Below are 10,014 nucleotides of genomic sequence, written 5' to 3'. Positions count from 1 at the left end.
AAATACCAGACACCCAAAGTTAAAGGACGGAAGGTTTATTTAGCTCACAGTATGGAGAGGTTTCGGTCCATCATCCGATGGTTCCACGCCAGAATGGCGGAGGGGCCATGGTTCAAGGAGGCAGAAAACAGCAAAAGCAACTAGAGACCGTAATAGCAGCTTCCTGCCCCTTTTATCTTACTCGGACTGCTTAGGGCAGACAGCACTTACACCCTGAATCAGTCACACACTCTAGATTCGGCCACCTCTGAAAAAGAAGCCCCACCTCATTTGCTTGGGTCGGGGCGGAATCTAAACACAAGCCCGAACAAAAGGAATACATTTCCAGAGGTTTCAGCTCAGCACCGAGGCAAAAACCTTAAGAGGAGGCACTCTTCTAAATTGAACTTTGAAAGGCACTTCCCATTTTCAGAATGGTCCTTACACCAAAAAAAAAAAAAAAAAAAATTCAGTTCAAAGTCTGACGCTGTCATCTGCTTCTCCGTAACCTGGAGGGTGTTTCCTCGTCACAGAGAAGGCACAACGGAGCACGGTAAAAGTAGGAGATAGTTACAAAATCAGTCGTCAGACTGGAATTCTAAAGGAAATTTGTTGATTTTGAGCGCAGGCCTTTCTCAACTATCCAGAGAATCTAGCATAATATAAAAACCAATATCCCTGATAAATATTCAGATTGTTTAGTGTCTTTCCTATTATCTAGCATGGAATTATGCATTTACTTGAATTATCTTGCTGTTTTATGCCATTTTTTTAAAGACAGGATATAGACATGTCAGAGGTGCAATTTTGATGTTTATACCTAAACAGCTACACCATATTTTAGTTAATTCCTAAAAATAAAGAAAATGACAACCTCAGCTTTAGAGAAAAAAAGCTAACATGGGTAAAATGAGTCTTCGGTGTCTCATAAATTATAGACAAGGAAACAGAACGTCAGGAGAAGTTAGGTAACGTGTCCAAGGCCCCAGAGACTATAGCAAAATAAGAACTAAATAGCCTCCCTAACCCAGTCAACACATCTTCCATTTTACTTGGAGCTTATGCGTTACACACTTCTGTGGAGTGTGACTGCACTGAAACATAGATCTGTGTCATTGGCTAATGAAGGAAAGGCTAAAGATGGCACTTTAGACCTTAGTCAACTTATTTATTCAAGTCTCACCCCCTTCTCATACTACAGGCTACACACAAGGCACATGAACTGCAGGTTTTGTAAATAGGGCCTGGGTAAGATGGGATAACATTCCCTTATATTAATGGCTGACCTGCTAAAGAGTAAGGGCTCCATTTTAAAAAACAGAAATTAAAGGGCCAGGAATTTAGCACAGTGGTGCCGCTGCCTACCTCACAAGTGCCAGGTCCGGAGTTGGATCCCTGGTACCAAAAAAAAAAGAAAGAAAGAAATTAAAGATATCTTAAAAAGTCATAAGAAACTTATGCCTTTACACACACACACACACACACACACACACACACATATACTGTAACGATTTCTTCTTCCTAATAATTTCATTCATTAGCAATTATATTGGGGAAAAATGTTTCTCTTTATCATGGGAGAACCATGTAAATGAAAAATAATGCTACAATTTAAGTATTTTCTCCTCGGTTGTACTGAAATTCATTAAAAATAAGTGTTAGTATATTTTATCTATTTACAGAGTCTGCATGTTTTAAAATACAAATAATCACAGACTCTCTCCATTGAGTAAGTTAATTTTAGGCCATAGAGTATTTTTGGAAATATGTTTACAGGAAATATCCCTTTTGCAACAATCTAAAAGTAAAGTATTTTTGAAAATATATTTATAGACCATTTCCCCTTTACAACCGGGAATTAGATGATACCACATTTTAATTTTTTATATTTGTATTAGATAAAATGCATTTGTATTAGATTACAATGTTAGTACCTTATTGTGATAAATATATAAAAATTCCAATTGAGCAAACAATTTTGACATACATTTGTTTTCTCAAAACAAGAAAGATTATGCTTTTGATATAGGGCACTAAGTAATCCAAAAAATGATATATTGCAAATATGCCAAATAGGCAAAAGTAATCCGAAAAAGGGAAATATTATTAACTCCCAACCTGTTAGGTATCTAAAACATGAGTTCGTGTTGTCTAAAATCAAAGAATGAGTTCTAGGAACAATGGAGACTAAGAGTAGGGAAAATTTATTGAGAAAAAGATAGCGTCTAAAAGAGACAAAAGTGGGTTGCCTGCCCACACAGCTTTTCAAAGGCATTTTATTTAGCAAAGCCACAAGGTGAGGCAGGTTCAAGGTGAGACAAAACTATTAGATCCAAGCTGAGCGTGGTGGTGCACACCTGTCATCCCAGCACTTGGAAGACTGAGGCAGGAGGATTGCTGTGAGTTTGAGACCAGCCTGGGCTACATAGTGAGTTCCAGGTCAGTCTCAACTACACAGTGAGACCCTGTCTCAAAAAAAAAAAAACCAAAAAACAACAACAACAACAAAAATTAGACCCAGTGGAAAATCACAAGGTGAGCATGAGGTGATACAAAACCATGATCAACCGATAAGATTCAATATATAACCACTCAGATAATACTGACTAAATAGGAACCAAATGGGAAAACAAGTCACAAACAAGGAATTCCTAAAAAGGATATGGGATTGGGAGATTGACGTCTAAGTCTATTTAGAATATCAATCACTGCTATTCATCTCTAGCGGAAGTACTGCCTCTTTCTTTTCATAATGGTAACCAGTGAATTGCCTTGACTGTTTTTCTATACTGAGGGCCAGCTTTCTCTAACTGCCTTATAATAATTTCTAACTAACTTAGCTATCAGAAATACTTTGCGATCATGTGAAACAAATGATTAATACATTGAAAATGACAGTGTTATATCTCTCTAATTGAGGTGAGAAGCCTATGACTGCAAAACAGTGCAGTTAAATTGATCAATTCTTTTACTTAACCCAGCCTAAAAAGAATTTTTAAAAGCACTATTGCTAATAAAATCATTTTTCTCACAATCACCAATCCATCCATAAATAATTTTTTCTAACTGGAGGCTATTAATTATATTTTTATAAATGTAGATGGTCATATTGCTATAGCACTTCATATCTTTAAGGAGGAAAAGGAATGAAATCTACTTCTTTAAGGTTAAGCTTTATTTTATTTATTGTATTGGGGGGATTATATCTGGGATCGAACTTGGGTCTTTGTGTTTGAGAAGCAGGTGCTGGAACCACTGAGCTAAATCCCTGGCCCACCTTTATTTTCATTATAAACCAAACATGGTAATACTATGTCTTGATAATTTTTTAAGAATATTGACTATCAAGTGATCTTTTTTTGCAGCAACCCATATTCAGAGCAGAAGATCTTGAATACTATCTAGTATTTCAAATTCAGTGTAAATGGATTTCTGTCTAAATGGTAACCATGAGAGCAACCAGATGCCTGCTATGAGTTTGTCAAACTTCATGACTTCGTGCTATAAAATGCATACCAGGGCTGGGGATTTAGCTCAGTGGTTCGGTGGCCTGCCTTGCAAGCACAAGGACCTGAGTTCAATCCCCGGTACCAAAAAAAAAAAAAAAAAAGCATACCATACCTTCTGTTTTAAATCCACGTCTGTCACTTCTTCTAAATATTGAGAAATATCATCACAGAGGACATGAACATGGCTTTAAGATTTGTTCACACTATTGGCTCTGACAAGTCATCTCAACTAGAATGAGTCTTCTCCAACTTGGACGAAATGCACATGCTTCTCAATGTGACTGTAGTCTCCTGCCTGAGTTGTTCAAGTCCTGTGCACCAAGCCTAATGAGCCTAATTTTCTCCCACAGTGGCTATAATCTAACTCTGCACATGGAAACATTGCTTAGGAACGGATGGTACGGCTTCCCTCCGGGCTACTCTGGGATGCAGAAGTGGCATTCGAGGCCGGTGTGAGTGCGGTCCAATTTGACTTTCTGAAATAGGAAAGCATAAACTCTCCCCGGAACAATTTCTTTGACTAGTTCATTGTAGGAAAGAAACTTGTCACTGTGCCAGAGACAAGACTGCTGCTGGGTTTAGTTTTGAATTTTATAAAGTGAATAAGTGAAAACTATATACACATTTATTTCAGGCTCAAGTCATGAATAATTAAATGAATATATAATTGTATCCAGTTTTACCCTGAAGCTTAACCAGCAAAGACATCTTCAGTGCATGTAAAAAGGATACTTCGTGGGTTTGGTTTTTTTTGTTTTTTTAGTTGTAAGTGAGCTGCCAAACGTCACTGAATAACAATCTGTCTATTAAAAAAATCATACAATGGAGAGTGAAGTAGCTTTCAAGAGTTTTATTTAATATATTTTATACCTTCTGAAAATGAAGTTACACAGCATTTTCTCAGTGTTGTCTCAGATGTCTTATTCTTCATCATCTCTCACTGTACTTTAGTTGATGTCAGGTCCCAGGTTCGGGAGCAGACCTAGTGAGCAACATTAAACAGCACAGATGAATTTTCTGGAAGCTTCACTCACATATTTGAACCAGTTCTCCAGAAATGCTTCATTCACAGAACAATAAGGAAGTCTTCTTGTTATAAACAAGAGAATCAGACTTCATTCCAAGATCTTAGTAGGAGACCAGGGCCAGCCTGTCCAGTCGAGCAGGCTGTGGCCTGCACACAGCATCCAACAGAGAGAACACTCCATTAACTGAGCCATGGGCTCCAGAGCAAAGGTCTTTCTGCGCAGGAGGAAAGAGGGTCTTGAAAATATGCACCAAGTGCCTATGTGAGATTTAGAAAAGGCAGCACTCAGCTCACCAGCCTTGCCCCAGGAGCTGCATCCAGCCAGAAGAGATCCCTTGGCTACTTTACAAAAAATTGTCAGGCCGGCTGGCAACAGCTCTGGGAGAAACTTTGTCATTCTAACAGATATCTTGTTTTGCCATCTGTTAGGCCAGACTTAAGAGAGAGCTCAGGCAAAGTGGTGAGAAGATGCTCTTCTAACTATTCACAAAAACAATCTGAAGGAACACAACATGTCCTGTTGGTACAGAGTAGCAGCACACCCAGATTTCTCCATCTGTTCCGAGGTGGCAGGAGACTGGTTTGATGAGAGAGGAAAGACCAGCAGAGGGGACAGCAGAGCACAAAGAAGCAGTGCAAGACTTAAAGTCTCACTTCCACTCCACGGAGCGTGAACAGCCGAAAGGGCCTCCACTATGCTGAGTCCTATAGACCAACGATGGCTCCGGAAGCAAGACCCAGGGCCTTACTTCCGAAAGCCATGAACAGCCAAAAAGGCCTCCACGATGCTGGGCCCTAACACCCAGCAAGGCTCCCGGAGCTCGACGGAGAAAGGAGAAACCCAGGAGGGAACACACCAGGCGAGATGGTAAATAGACCATTATTAGTCTGGCCAGACGGCACTCCTGGGGTCAGGTAGCTCAGAGAGGCAACTGCTCAGGGGCTGAGGTCCTTTTTATAAGGTTTTTCTAAACAAAAAGTCAGGAAATTTACAGAACAAGACTGCAAACACATTGCTTATCTCATGCAGGAAATGTTCTACGGTCACTTTTTGTCATACCTTTCGCCCCTGGGCGGGCTGTTAGCCCAGTTAGCAATTAGCATATGAAGAAGCACAGTCTCTGGCCTATTAGCACGGAGTCACCTTAGTTTATTCAAGTCTTACAAGCAGAACAGAGCTGTCCAGGAACCTGTGTGCTGCAGAAAAGGTAGCACAAGGCTCTCTCACTTTCATTAGAAGACAGGGCCCAGTAGAGAATGGAAACAGAACATAAACTACCTACCAGGATCACAGTTATCCTCATAGGAAAGATGGCAACACGTCATCTTCATTATCATCACCATCACCACCATCCTATCACCACCACCAACAAAAAAGGGGACTGGGAAGCAGGTCGGGGAGTAAGTGGGAGGAATTAGTAATTTCCCAGCGACAAATGGTCCTGCCCTTTGTACGTAGAGAATCCCAAAGAAATGCCACTCCACCACGCACCCTGAGACGGCAGGTCATCCCGGCTTTTCAGAATGTGACAGAGGGCTGTTCCTCAGGCCTGACAGTATCATTTTCTGCTGGCACAGGGCACAAGGTGTCTCACACCTCACTTCAGCCCTTGTGTCCATGCCTGCAGCTTCTCATCCATAAGATGCCAAGTCCATTTTTGGTATGGACTCAACACCTCTTCAAGTCTGTGTTGACTGAGTGCTTTTGAGGATGAAGTATGACAAAGTTGCATGAATTTTAACACACACAGCAAAGCATATATTCAAGTGAGTGCTGCTCCTTCAGAGCTGTTCTCTCAGGAGGACTTACCCTAACGATGCTGTCATCGTGCATGACTTCTTTCAGCCCCTTCTTCTGGGGTGCAATTCTATAGCAATGATTGATTGCTTTTCCATGTTGCTCGTTATTTCGACTATGAATCAATCCCTGCTACTAAAAAAGTTGCTTTTTAACTTAGCCTTCTTACTTTTGTTTTGTTCCGTTCACAGCCACCCACTCCCCTACAACTGTGCTCCAGCCACGCCCACTTACAGGCAGCTCCTCGACAACTCTGAGCCAGCGTATGTCAATCACTGGTCTTGGAAGATCAGCCTCTTGTCACCAGACTCAACATTACCTCCTCAGAACCCTCCTTACTGCCTCCTCTCCCCATTCTCCCATCCCAGTCTTTTTAGTTCCTTTCAACTTAGCTGTAGCTTGGAAGAGCCAAGGTTGTCTTAACCCACCAACTGCTGATTGTTTTCATGTGTTCCTCTCTGTACTACTGGATGAGCTCGTTGAAAGCAGACACTGGGTCTTATTCTCCTGCATCCATAGGACCCAACATCACTGACTTCTAATATTGTTCAATAAAGAGTTATCAAATGACTGGATACTGGAAAGAAGTGGGCAACGTAAGATGACAACTCAGAAAGTAAAGGTTCACTTGACTGAGTTCGAGTTAAGTTGAATTACTGGGATGTTTCAATAGATGATGTTAGTCAATTTAACAAAACAGACGCCCTGTTTTATATTACAAACATGAACACAAAATTCCAATTGGATTTAATATTCATGTTAAAAACTAGAAACTGTAAAACCACCAGAAGAAAACGACTATTTGCATAATTTTAGGGTAAGGAAAGCCTATTTACACATAAGACCAAAGCCAAGAGCCACAGAGGAAAAGGTTGACAGTGACTCTGACCTAACATATCACTTTCTATGTAATACCTTCTACATAGGGTCCAGAGGCCATGTTTTTGTCTGAATTCATTTTCACTTAAGAAATCCAAATATCTCTAAACATCTGCCTATTTAAAGAGGCACAGAGAAGCAATAGTCTTTAAAATGTTCTATTGTGAAAAAAGTCTGGAAACAGAAAATTGTATATTTTAAATACTTTTCAAAGTAAACATTCGTAAACACTTATGAAAACTGGAAACTATATTGAATATATTTGAAAATGAAACATATATTATTTGACAATGTTAATCTTACGTTTCTGACTTCTTGGACATTATGAAGTGCTGGGTTTAGGGGAGTTATTTGTTGTTTGTTTTGGTTTGTGTTTATTTTACATTATTTGGGATTTGGTGTGTTTGAGGCAAGGTTTGACCACGTAGCCCAGGCTGGCTGGCCTGGAACTTGACATCTTCCTGTCTCAGCTTTCCAAGTGCTGGGATTATAGGTGTATGAACCTGGCTTGCAGTGCTTTTTTTAAAATTATAAAACGTGGAGCTACCTAAATATTCAATAGAGCATGCTAATAATCCTTTAAAAACATAATGGTGTTGAAATATATTGACCTGAAGAGAAGTTTTGTTACATTTTTAAATGAAAAAGGAGATTTTAAACTATAAGGTGCATTATTTTCATAAGGATATATGTTTGTTTATATAGTTCTATATATACACAAATCTAAATCTAACACTAATAGTGATTTTAAAAAGTGATTATCTTTTTGGCATATCTGTAGTTTCTAAAGTTTCAACAATAAGTATGAATAAATGAGATGGGAATAAAAAAGTAAATAGTAGAATGGCTTACTTCTGAAAACCAAAGCAAACACCGATAAAGTTTATTAAATGGTATTTACTAAAGTGGAGAAACTAAAGATCACACACACCCCAAAATTCTATGTGATTTCAAATGATTTTCTGCCACCCTGTGGGAATTCTACACACTGCAGAACTGAAATAAGCAAAAAGTAGAACTATGAAAAATCTGTAACTGAAGACGAAATTTTTTAGATGGCCCAAGTTGTTTAGCTAAAACTCAATTGATCCGTTTTTTCTGTAAGCTGTTTAATGAATTGCTAGGAAAAAAAAAATGATGCTTGATGCTAACATGTGCTCACAACATGCCAAGCACTAGTCTACTATACATACCATTTTCTCTCATGAAAAAAAAAGTCTATGAAGTATGCTGTAAGACCTAAAGTCTCACTTCCACTCCACAGAGCGTGAACAGCCCAAAGGCCTCCATGATGCTGAGTCCTACAGCCCAATGATGGCTCCGGAGGCAAGGCCCAGGGCCTTACTTCCAAAAGCCGTGAACAGCCCAAAGGGCCTCCACGATGCTGGGACCTATAGCTCAGCGAGGCTCCGGGAGCTCGATGGAGGAATGAGAGTCACCCAGGAAGGAACACACCAGGCGAGATGGTAAACAGACCTTTATTAGTCTGGCCAGACGGCACCCCCGGAGCCAAGTAGCTCAAAGAGGCGCTAGCTCAGGTGCTGAGGTCCTTTTTATAAGAGGGATAAGGGGGGTTTAACATTCAAAGCCTGGAGGCAGGGGACAAAGGCTACTGGTCCACTGGTGGTCAGCAGTCACATACTCAGCAATCACACGCTGATGATTGAAAGATGCTTGGGTGGGGGTGTCTCTAAGGTATTTCAGACAATCAGGCAGTAAAGCAATTAACTTTGGGTCTCTGTATACAGCACAGATCTTATCTCATTTTCCATAACTCTTAAACATTTGCCCATTAACTCACATTATTCACAGTGGGGGCTCAGAATTTAAGATCACAAAGTTAAGCAGTAAAGATTACACAAAGTTCTGCAGTCTTACATTCCTAAGCAAAGGTAGGGGTGCAACTACAAAGGGGAGTGGTACACAGCGGCCTCTAGGGCCATTACTCATCCAACATGGACTCACTTTAGCTCAGTCAGGTCTCACAATGCATTTTTTCCCCATTTTATAGGTGAGACAGTGAGTTTAACCATCTGCCAGCTCAATGTGAATCTGGGCACCTGTTCCAAAATCCTGAACTTGGGGTAAATGATCTATATTTTTTCCTTTTCCATTCTTTCCAGGCCTGATCATACCCTACAATTATTTCCGAAACAGTTGACTATAGGACAGTCAGTAGTTGAAACTTGAGTGGGATTTTAATGTTCTCACGGACTGGTGTGCAGACCCTTGAGAATTGGTCCACAGCCAGGAAAGCACAGAAATCAAGATTTGGTAATTTTATAGCATTGATCTAACAATAATAAAAATTGTTTCAACTTGAACTTCCTATGCCTTTTTAAATGTTTTGTTTTTTGAGACAGGGTCTCACTATGTAGTTGAGACTGACCTAGAATTCACTATGTGGCCCAGGCTGGTCTCGAACTCACAGCAATTCTCCTGCCTCAGCCTCCCGAGTGCTGGGATTACAGGCGTGAGCCACCGCGCCAGGCGTTTACCCTTATTTTTAATCAAGTATGATACATGACTAATTGAAATGTTTTAAACACTCTGACCAAAGTCTTAAGATTCTTTTATGGTCTAAGCTCCCCAAAATGAAGACTAGGGCCTCTCCCCTCTTCTCACTTCGTCCATCTTGTCGCACAGTTACTAAAATCACCATTAAAGAAAAACAGAGGAAACACACCCAGCTCCAAGAGCTCGCTTGCCAGGATCCTCACCGCGAGGAAACAACAAGGAAGCGCGTCGCGCCTCAGAGACTCTGCCAATGAGGCCTCGGCGCCGCGGACACGCCCAGAGGGACGCAGGGGGGCCGCGCGTGC

The sequence above is a fragment of the Fukomys damarensis genome, unplaced genomic scaffold (assembly GCF_012274545.1).
Source record: "Fukomys damarensis isolate Sample0158 unplaced genomic scaffold, DMR_v1.0_HiC HiC_scaffold_25, whole genome shotgun sequence".
In the NCBI taxonomy this organism is placed as follows: Eukaryota; Metazoa; Chordata; class Mammalia; order Rodentia; family Bathyergidae; genus Fukomys; species Fukomys damarensis.
The sequence above is the reverse complement of the archived record's forward strand: the minus strand, read 5'-3'. Positions refer to the sequence as shown.